This window comes from Halictus rubicundus, chromosome 6 (assembly GCF_050948215.1).
Source record: "Halictus rubicundus isolate RS-2024b chromosome 6, iyHalRubi1_principal, whole genome shotgun sequence".
NCBI lineage: Eukaryota > Metazoa > Arthropoda > Insecta > Hymenoptera > Halictidae > Halictus > Halictus rubicundus.
Genome location: NC_135154.1, coordinates 2,901,291 through 2,912,078, shown reverse-complemented (window position 1 = coordinate 2,912,078; position 10,788 = coordinate 2,901,291).

Sequence of the window (10,788 nt, the reverse complement as noted above, 5' to 3'; positions counted from 1 at the left end):
TAATTATCTATTGCATTGAATAAAATATTTTCGAAGTTGCACGCATGCTTTAAAACAAATAAGATTATTTACTATTTCATTTTTGGGTTGGACAGGCCTGATTTATGATGTACACAGGCTTGCGAAAGTAATCGAACGCCCTTTAAAACAGCATAACTTTTTTTTAATAGGACCAAACGACATGACTTTTTCTTGAGCAATTAGAAAAGTTGGTTTACCGAATGACGCGCAAAAAAAAATTGGAGTAAACACTGCTGCTAGGAATTCTAAAAGCAAAGGAAAAAGTCAAATTGGACAGCGTGGGTGACAATCGCTGTTCATTCAGGTATCTTCCTTGGGCCTGATTATCCCTGCCATCCCTTGCGCTCGAGGCGCACCTTTACGGGACTGCTAGGTGTGACCGTGCAGGTTTTATGATTAAGGGTCGGCATGACCCTTCAGAAATTGGGGGGTTTATGATGACATCATTTGCTATTAAGGCTGGGAACGAAAGATTCTGAAGGACGAGACATGCAATGTCTAAAACATTCTGATGGATTCCAATATTATTTTCATGACATAAAAAAGAGGCAATGTCAGCAATTCGACGACAAATGGGAGGGGGCAGCGTAATGATTTGTGCCGGCATCTGTTATTTCGGCAAGACAATCATCAAGTTCATCCACGGAAGAATGAATAGTGTCCAACACATAAATTTAATCGAAGAACAAATAAATAATCATGCAGAACGCATCTCGGGACCTGATTACATGTTTAAAATTGCTGGGCAGAACTCGTTCGCGGCGTATACGCGAATGGAAAGCAGTATCAACACGTAGAAGAATTGAAAAATGCAATTATACGCGAATGGGTTACGTTAAGGCGCGTACAGACCTGAACATTTCGACGAACATTGCGCCGAACAGCGAACGAAACGCAAAATCGACATTCATTTCGGCGAACCGAACGGCGCAATGTTCGTCGAAATGTTCAGATTTGTACGAGGCCTTTGATGTACGTTTAAAAACCGACAAGTGATGGATCCACAGCGCGCACGAACGCAAACGGGTAGGGCTTGTAAATCTGTTTGCAGGACAAATCGCATAATTGACAAAACCGACAGTTCGCACAAGTGCGCGCACTTGTCAATTATGCGATCTGTCCTGCAAACAGATTTACAAGTCTTACCCGTTTGCGTTCGCGCGCGCGGTCGATCCATCAGTTGTCGGTTTTTCGACATACATCAAAGGGAGTGCACGCAAATTTGTTTGCAGGTATGTTCGAAACACAAAAAAGCCGGCAAATGTGCGAACGTGCTGAAATCATTGAAAAATTATTCCCATTTACTGATAAGTATCATTATGAATATATATTTTGCGTAATAATTTTTTAAGTAAGTTTAGTGCAAGTTTCATCCCAATATCTATATGCATAGATATATATATATTTCTTCCTCGTCATTTTCAAATTTTTAAAAAGGCCTTTGATATAAAAACATTGCGGGGGAGAGGCAAAAAGGAGAGGTGAGGATGGAGAAGAGGAAATAGAAAGGGAAGAGATCAGCAGGGTGGTGAAGGGTTTGAAAGAGGGAAAAGCGGCAGGTGGGGATGGGATACCGAACGAGGTGTGGAAGTATGGAGGGGAAGAAGTGGAGGAGTGGCTATGGAGGGTGTGCAATGGGGTATGGAAAGGGGAAGGATGGCCGGATGACTGGACGGAGGGGGTAGTGGTACCAATAGCGAAGAAAAGGGAAAGTAGAAAGGTGGGGGACTACAGGGGAGTAACGCTAACGCAAACGGCATATAAGGTGTATGCAGCGATTTTGGCAGAAAGACTAAGGAAAGAAGTGGAGGGGAAGAGGATACTGCCAGACAGTCAGACGGGTTTCAGGAAAGGGTTGGGATGTATGGATAATATTTACGTGCTTAACCATACAGTGAATAGGCAGGTGAGGAGGAAGGAAAGAAAGTTGGTAGTGTTGTTTGTAGACCTGAAAGCGGCGTTTGACTCGGTAGATAGGGATGTATTGGTGGGGGAGTTGAGGAGAAAGGGGGTGAGGGAAGGGTTAATAGGGAGATGTGAGGAGATTCTAAGGGAAACGAGAGGCAAGGTAAGAGTAGGGGACGAGGAAGGGGAAATGTTTTGGACAGCAAGAGGGGTGAGGCAGGGGTGTCCGCTAAGTCCTCTGCTGTTCACGCTGTTATTGGCGGACATAGACGAGGAACTCGAAAGGGGTGGATGGGGAGGGGTGAAAGTGGGAGGAAGAAAAGCATACACTTTAGCGTATGCGGACGATATAGCGATGCTGGCGGAAGAGGAGGAAGGGATGAAAGGGATGATAGGGGTGCTAGAGCGCTATATGGATAGGAAAAGGCTGCAGCTAAACGCGGAAAAGTCAAAGATAATGAGGTGTAGGAGGGGAGGGGGAAGGTGGAAGAAGGTGACGTGGATGTGGAAAGGTAAGGCACTAGAGGAGGTCAGTAGGTATAGGTATCTAGGATATGTAATAAAGAGGGATGGGGGTCAGGAAGAGCAAGTGGCGGAAAGGATAAGGAAGGGGGCGCCAGTGATGGGACAAGTGTGGGGAATAGGGAAGAGGAGGTTTGGAAAGGACTGAGGTAGGAGGATTTGGCTTTTTGATAAATTAGTGTGGCCGGTGATGAGTTACGGAGTAGAAATATGGGAGTGGAAGGAAAGGGAGGGTGTCACGTTCCCATGCATTCATACATGTGCACGTGCCCGATTCGTACACAGAATCGTACGCCTTCCCCCTATCTCCGTCGCACGCACAGGTAGATCCTGCAGCGGCGCGCTCTCTCTTCCTCGCGCGGACGGCCAGCATAGGCCTAGCGCTCCCCCTCTCTCTCTCACGCACAGGGAAAACCCAAGGCGATGCGCCCGCACAGCAATTAGCCTGCAAAAAACCCACCCTCAGTAAACACCCCGTACAACAGTTCCGAAAATATCCGTCAGATGCTACTTGAGACGAAGACTTTCTCGAAGTCAAAAGTATGCTCTGACGGATATACCTCCCCCGGAGAAAAACAGGAAAATCGGAATTCACTCCAACAAGTACTTGGCTTAAAAGTGAAACCCCAGACACCGTGCAAGAACGCTTAGCACTGTCTGCCCACACCTTCCTACTCCGTGCAAGAACGTTTAGCACGAGTTTCCTCATTTCCGCCTAAACCCCCACCAATGAAAACCACCTCCGCGAAGAAGGATACCGGACCATCGGGACCACCCACAAGAACCAAGAAGATTCGGAGGGCAGGACGGAAGGTTCAGGAGAACCGCCGTTTCAAAATCCAGAGACGAGCCCAGCAGCTGGAAACCGGATCATCGCCCAACCCACTCCCCTCCCCGCACTGGAAACTCATCCCTCTCACCCCTTGCTATCCGAGTTTTCCAGAGTTTTTCAAAATCACCGAGACAGATCCCCGCTTCACCTTTTACGCGAACAAATTGTTCCCCCAGCCCCCTAGCAAGCGTTAATATTTATCCATAGCTACAGTTACATTTATATCTCGTTTCCTATTATTGTTTATATTCTCACTCTCCGTTATATTTATTATTTTTGTAAAACTTTCATTATTCCAAAGAATATATATATACGTTGTTTTCGTTACTCCTGCTACAAAATCTCTGCGTCTCCTCCGCTCTCCTTACGACACGGGTTTTCAACCCTTCTCCATAAGCGATATCAAGCGATCCCCGCCTCGAGAACGGGTTACCGCTCGTCCGTTTTCGGCTCTAACGGCTTCTGATCAATCCCAAAGGGAGTCGGAGGACGTAACAAGGGTATGGAAAGGATGCAGGAGAGATACCTAAAGTGGGTGTTAGAAGTAGAAAAGTGTACGCCAGGGTACATGGTTAGGGAAGAATTGCAAAGAGAGTTAATGAGGGGCAGGGCGGGGTTGAGGGCATGGGGGTATGAAAAGAAGTTAAGAGAGGGCAAAGGAGGGGAATTAGCGAGATTGTGTTGGGAAGAGATGAGAGGGAGGGAAAGGAGGGGAGTAGCAAGAGAAGGGTGGGAGAAGGAAAGACGGGATTTCTTTGAGGATAGGGGGTGGACAACATAGGAGATGGAGGAAATGATGGAGGAGAGGAGAGAGGAGGTAAGTGGGGAGCTGGTAAAAAGGGAGAAGGAAAGGCAGAGGGAGGAAAGGTGGAAAAAGATAAGGAAATCAAGATATAATAAGTGGTATGGGATGGTAAAGGGGGAGGGTCTGCCGGGCTACTTAAAGAAAGAATGGGGGAAGAGTAGATGGCAGAGGGTGGCAAAGTTTAGGTTAGGAAATGGTATGAAAGAGGGAAAATATTGGATGGATGAGGAGGAGAGAAAATGTAGAGTGTGTGGATGGATAAGTGAGACATGGGAGCATGTATGGGAGGAATGTATGAGGCTGGAGGAGGAAGGAGGTTGGCAGGAGAAGATGGGGGAAGTGTTGGATGATGAGGGGGGAGGGGAGAAGTGGATGAGGAGGGTGGAGGAATGGAGGGAAGGTGCAAATGGAGGATTGGGATGAATGGTGAGCGACCGGAAGAGGTGGTCCGCGGGTTAGGGAAGGGGAGGTGTAGGAGGAGGAGTGTGTGTGCGTGTGGGTGTGTGAGAGAAAAGAGTGGTATGCTATGTTTTTATTTGTTTGTTTTTTGCGGATGACAAATTTACGGCAGTTATTTATTTTATTTATTTTACATAATGTAATATAGACATGTATTTTATTTTATTTTACTATATTGTATTTATGGCGAGCGTTATGGCGAGCGTTATGGCGAGCGTTATGGTTGATTTGATTTGTTTTATTTTATTTTGATATATTGTTATTATTTTATATTTTTAGGTCCGTTTTTTTTCTACTATGTTATTATACTTATTATATTGAAAAGCGACAGTAGCTCTCTCTCTCTCTCTCTCTCTATCGGTGTAATTAGTGGTCTGCGATTGTGCGAGTTGAAGGAGATGTGATGTAAAGGGATTGTAACCCTGAGGGGAACAATAAATGAATACTACTACTACTATAAAAACATTGCATTTGTTTAAATCAATTGGAATAGCAAATTGCAAAAACTGGGATAGGGAAGTTGATTGGTTGGAAAGAGGGGGTGGAGTTAACAATATCGTTGACCAGAGCTAGTAGAGTGGGAGCAGGGGTTGTAAAAATAATGGGAAATCCCGAATTTTTCTAAACGGTCGTCCGAAGCGCACCTTCGAATGACTCACGCAGGTATGGTTGCAATTTTTATGGTGAGGGTCTAAGACCCTGTGCTATGTGCTAATGAAAAACTAATCGCGATTCCGAACAATTCGTAACGTAAAGAGCGATAAAAAGTTTCGTTACGATGACGCGTTTTCAACAATTTATATGATTGACTGTGTGCAAAAATTTCACGAAGGGCCGCTGGAGACTCGCTGAGCACCCCGATGCAGGTAGGTCCACTGTTCTTTAGCCCAATAGAATTTCGTACCATATTACCTACCCCCACGCAAAGGTTTGTTACGAGGTTACCTGGGACGAGAAATTCGTCGGAAAAATCAGTTCGAGTTCCGACCTGCGAGGATTTAGACAACAAGCACCGAGCACCATGCAAGAAGAACGCCTAATCGAATGCGTGAGGAGTCGGGAGTTTTTATACAATTTGAAGCACCCCAAGTACGCGGATGCCAAGTACAAGGCCACAGCATGGAGGGAGATAGGCGACGAGCTGAATCAACCAGGTTAGTAATCACTGTGTTTTAATAACTCCTTAGTTAACAGTCAAACCTGTGTTTGTGCAGTCCTTTTCTATGCCATTTTTCCATGCGGTCTATGAATGCCAACGGTATTGGAATTATAACACTCTTGTTATAGCTATTTATGACGCTTCTGAATATTTTTTTTTTGCGGTTTCGTTTCTGAGGCCCCTATCTACAAAAATAGGTTTGACTGTATATGTGGTGTACGTACGAGCCCCTTGACGCACACTGACAAAAGGTTAACTGCAAAATATGTTTGTCGTAGCGACGCTGTGTAAGAAACGCTGGCAAAATATGCGGGACTTATTCCGGAAGTACCGGGCGAAGGAGAACGCGGTGCGAAGTGGGCAGGCGGCGGACGGCGCCCATCGGAAATACAGGCACTGGGATGCCCTACAATTTCTGTCGGCGCATTTCCTCGAAAGGAATCTCTTATCCAGCACTGAGGCTTCTCAGAGGTAGGAAATATTTCATGAATATTTGACAAACATTTCAAATTGTATTTTACATTTTAAATTTTATTTTACAGCTTCGAAAATCGCAGCGAAGAGGTCAGCGTGCATGGTAATGATGAAACGGGCGAAACGCCCATTGAATTAGATGTGCCCTGCGAACGGGACATGCAGCCGCAGGTTCACAGCGGCAGTCCACTCCAAAACGAGGAGCCGAGACAGATTTTGGAGAGGGCGGTGGCCGAATGCAACGAATTACTGCAAGGAGTCGTGAGGAGCAGGGCGGAGGCACCGCCAGCAAAGCTGACACCCCTGCAGCATTATTTAATGGGGATAGCGACTTCGGCGTCAGAATTGACAAAAAGGAACCAATCGCTGTTCAAGAAGGACGTCGGGGCGCTGCTGGCGAAGTACGAACAAAAGGAGTACGGCGAGGCAGGAGAACCGTAATTAGATTAAGTTACATTAAAGTAAACTAAGGTAGATTAAGTTAGGTTAAATTAGGATAAGCCAGACTAAGTTAGAGTAAGATAGGATTGTGTGCGGATGCTGTCGTGGCACCGGCGGCCGATGTCACGCGGCCTCTGCCAGGTGGCGGCCGCCGGTGCCAGGCGACCTGTGCCGGGCGGCCGAAATCGGATGCCCAACGGCTTGCCCAGCTCTCAGCGGATGCATAGGCATCCCCGGGGTGTAGAGGGGAGTAAACTGTTCGGGAGTTAGGTAGCGAACCCCCGCTGTGTGCGGGTCTTAGCTTTTGTTGCGAGCATCTCGAGCGCCTTCTCAGGTTGCCAGCGACGGTCCCGGCAAATATGAATTAGGAAAACGCGGTAGTATTCATACTGACGTCGCCTCCGGCAAGTTTGAATAGACCCTAAAGCGGAGCACGTGGCAGGGGCAGTAAACTGCCCCCAATATAGAAAATATATGGAGCGTTTAGCTAGGAGTGTAACGTCAAATTAAAATTCACTCTAAAAATCTTACAGATCAACCTTAATCACTGCAGATTGGCGCACTGTCTGCTCATGCAAACGGCAATAGACTTGGGGGCAGATATTGTATTGATCCTAGAGCCATTATATAACCCTGGAAATTGGCTTTACTCAGCAGGAGGTACAACGGCAATATGGGTTACCAATAAAAACGGCATAAAGAGACTAGAGGACGGAGACAACACGGATGACGATTACTCGGCAGTAAGAATAAACAATCTAACTATAGTAAGTACGTATTTCTCACCAAATATTTCTATAGTCTTGTTCGCCTATAAAGTAAAAAGATTAATGCAATTCGTAAACCAAGAAATGATTAAGGGAAACAGCATTATAGTCGGAGGAGATTTCAATGCCAAATCCCCAGCCTAGGGATCCAAGGAACAGAATCTAAAGGGAACTATACTATTACAAGAACTTCTAGGAAATAACATCTTTCCATGCATACCAGAGGGAGGGCACACGTTCGAAAGAGGGAATGTTACATCTAACCTGGATACAAAAAACAGAATATGCGCTTTCGAATAAAATCTTAAATATAGAATCTCCCTCTGACCACAAATACCTATTTACAGTTATAAAAACCTCAGAGGAAAATCCAAGACCAAGGACAAACCATGGAATCAGATGGAGAGTCACGAGAGCAGGTATAACCAGGCTGGGGACGGCAACGGAACGCATGCTGAGAGAACAAGGGATTAATCAAGGAAATACGTACAACTATGACGAGGAAAATAAATTCCCGGAATGTATTTATAAAAGCTGTGACGAAGCTCTAGACAAGGCTGACGCGACAGCGTTATAAAAGAAAAAGATAACCCCTGGTGGACCCCGGAAATTAGAAAAGAAAGGGTCAAAACGCAGAGGCTGAGGAGAGCGGCGCAAAAAGCTAGAAGAAAAGGTAATGTAGACGAGAGGGAGGCACTTACATTCCTTTACAAATTAGCAAAAAAGAATCTACAGAGACTTATTAGTAAATCGAAAGAAAAGGTATGGGAAGAGCTTTGTGAATCTATTGATAAAGACATATGGGGAAAGCCATACAAGGTTATTATCAGACAAGTAAAAAATAATAATCCCCCAGCGTCGCTTTCCTCAGCCTTTGCAGATTCAGTCATGAAAGGACTATTCCCACAAGGAAACAACTTACCAGAAGAGCAGGAACAGAGAAATGTAGAAGCGGAAGGCCTATCAGAGAATCCAGATGAAAATCAGGTACCAAGTATCCCTGAGGTGAGCATTGAGGAAATAATGGAGGCTTCCAAGTTGCTCAAACCAGGAAAGGCACCAGGCATCGACGGCATGCAACCGGAAATAATAAAAACAATGGTTGAATTCAGACCAGACCGGTTTGCAGCTCTATTCAACGGAATCCTGACGAGAGGAGTTATACCTCAGACTTGGAAAAATGCGAGAACTATAGTGTTAAGAAAAAAAGGTAAGGATCCCTCCACCCCCTCAGCTTATCGCTCTATCTGTATTATAGATGCGGCGGCAAAACTATTCGAATATGTTATCCGAACGAGGCTTCACAACGAACTGGGGATAAAACCGTTCAACAGATACCAGTTTGGGTTTACCAAAGGAACTTCGACGGTTCATGCTATGGAAGAAGTCAGGAAGGCGGCGATCGAAGCTTCCAACAAGAACAGGTACGCCGTCATGATCGCCTTGGATGTTAAAAACGCATTCAATACATTGAGCTGGACGGCAATCCATAGAGAACTTATAAGTAGGAACATCCCTGAATACCTCGCTCGGATAATCAAAGATTATTTTAGGAGTAGAACGGTGAAATACGAAGCTCCGGAAAAGGCAATAGAGTTGAACATGAAGATGGGGGTTCTACAAGGTTCGGTACTGGGGCCGTTCTTGTGGAATATGGTCTACGATGGCCTACTTACCAGACCGAACCCGCCAATGTCCAAAAAAATAGCTTTCGCTGACGATATTGCGATTATTGTTCAGGCTGCAACGGAGAGAAGACTAAAGATTAGAGCGGAGGAAATCGCGGAAGATGCTCGACAGTGGATGACCACGGCAGGTCTCTCGCTCGCCGAAAATAAAACCGAAATATTAATGCTGAACTGTAAGAGGGTGGAGGAGAATCTAGCCTTTAAAATTGGAGAAGCCGAAATAAGACCATCTACAGAGGTTAAGTATCTGGGGATAACCTTCGATTCCAACAAGAGTTTTAGGAAACAAATTGAGAATTCCACTAACAAGGCCATCAAGACGATGGCCGCTCTAAGTAGGATAATGACCAACAAGATGAGGACTAAACAATCTGGACGTAAACTTTACTATCTGACCATGGAATCCATTGTCCTGTATGGAGCTCCAATATGGGCTGAGGCAGCGGAAAAGATATCTAATAGTAAGATGCTGAAAAGAACCCAAAAAATTGGATTGACAAGAGTGGTTTCGGCCTACAGATCCGTGCCACTCGAGACACTGTCGGTATTATCCGGGGTCCCGCCCTGGAATCTCAAAATCATGGAGAGAAGGGAGATTTTCGACGAGGAACTCGAGATGACGGAAATCATCCAAAATCACGATAGCAACACTAGAGAAGACGCAGAATATAGAAGTCCCATAAGGGATAACATACACGAAGAACAAGAAGAAAACATGGAAGAGCCAGTTGAAGGTTTGAGAGATCGACTGAAAAAGATAATCAGGAAAAAAGCCAAAGAGAGAACTATCCAGAGATGGCAAACAGAGTGGGAAACGGCAACAGTGGGAAGATAGACCCACAGACTAATCCCTAATATAGGAATCTGGATTAATAGAAAACATGGCGAATTAAACTTCTATTTAACCCAAGCCCTGACAGGGCACGGTGTGTTTAATACTTTCAGACGCAGAATTGGCAAAGCGGACTCGGACGAGTGCTGGTACCACCATGGAACTACAGACACACCGGAGCATACCCTCGTTACATGCCAGAGATGGAAGGACGAGAGGAATCCGCTGACAGAAGCTTTGAAAACCAGGCGAGAAAACCTAACCATGGAGAAAATCATGGAGGGGATACTGGCGAACGAAACCATTTGGAGGATTTTCGCGAGTTTCTGCAAGGACATACTCGCCAAAAAAGAAGAAGAAGAGAGGAAAAGGGAGAGAAACCAGTTAGACAACCCGATCATGAGGGGCACCGAAGATGACCTGGAGTCTGCCGACGCGGATAGAATGGCAGATCTTTAACGTAGTTAAGTTTGCACCTAAAGTTAAATACAAATAAAACTGAATATTAAAATAAGTTATAAAATGCGCTGAAATATGTACGCTCTATGTTGCAGCTCTCTCCGGGAAGGCCACGAAGAGGGGGAGGAGAGAGGGGAGGCGGACGACGTCGCGGGAGCTGGAGTTCCAGGAGAAAAGCGGAGGAGTACCCAAGGACAGCCGACGCCTGAGAAAAAGCGTACTTCGCGGGACCGGGCTAAGCTGACACCGGGGAGATCGACTGCCAAATTCATCTGGAGATTTCCTGGACACCCGGTACATAGGACTGCATCCAGGGCCTCCCCCCTCTGAAAACCCCCCCGAGGGAGGCTGCAGCACGGAGAGATCTTCGGCGTAAAAGAGTAAGGACCAGCAGCGTATTGCTTGATGCAACGGTTGCAGCGAC